The 745-nt window shown below is 44.3% G+C and overlaps 1 non-coding gene across 1 annotated transcript; it reads right to left on the reverse strand.

The window, feature by feature from the left end:
- Positions 1-389: 389 nt before the first annotated feature.
- LOC127745334 (small nucleolar RNA R71) lies at positions 390-493 on the reverse strand. Its single transcript, XR_008006531.1, has one exon. It is a non-coding gene; the product is annotated as a small nucleolar RNA R71 (small nucleolar RNA).
- Between the last annotated feature and the right edge of the window lie 252 nt (positions 494-745).

Below are 745 nucleotides of genomic sequence, written 5' to 3' on the forward strand. Positions count from 1 at the left end.
GAAACAATGCCATTCCTGAGAGGAGGGTTCTTGGTTCATACATAAACCCAACCTCTGGGAATTGTGGTAGCAGCATCCAGAAACCACCCATTCAAGCCAACAATTTTGAACTCAAACCACAACTAATCTCACTGGTGGAAGATCATTGTTCATTTGGTGGGAGTGCCAATGAAGACCCAAACCAACATCTCACTAAATTCCTGAGAATTTGCGACACTGTGAAGTCCAATGGAGTCCAGGAAGATGCCTATAAACTGCTCTTGTTCCCATTTTCACTTAGGGACAAAGCAGCTAAGTGGCTAGAATCATTCCCAAGGGATAGCCTAACAACCTGGGATGAAGTGGAAAGCAAGTTCCTGGCACGTTTCTACCCACCACAAAGGGTCAATAGGCTTTGATCTGAGGTTCAAACTTTTAGACAAAAAGATGGTGAGATGCTCTACGAAGCATGGGAGAGGTTCAAAGAATTGACAAGGAAATGCCCACCTGACATGTTCCCTGATTGGGTGCAATTGCACATCTTCTATGATGGACTTTCTTATGAATCAAGGAAGGCTGTAGACCATTCATCAGGAGGTTCATTGAACAGGAAAAAGACTGTGGAAGAAGCCATTGAAGTGATTGAGACAGTGGCTGAGAATGAGTACTACTATGCTTCAGAGAGACACAACACTAAGGGAGTCATGGAGCTGAACCATGTTGATACAATTCTGGCCCAAAACAAGGTGTTTGCCCAGCAACTAGC

The sequence above is a fragment of the Arachis duranensis genome, chromosome 2, assembly GCF_000817695.3.
Source record: "Arachis duranensis cultivar V14167 chromosome 2, aradu.V14167.gnm2.J7QH, whole genome shotgun sequence".
Taxonomy (NCBI): Eukaryota; Viridiplantae; Streptophyta; class Magnoliopsida; order Fabales; family Fabaceae; genus Arachis; species Arachis duranensis.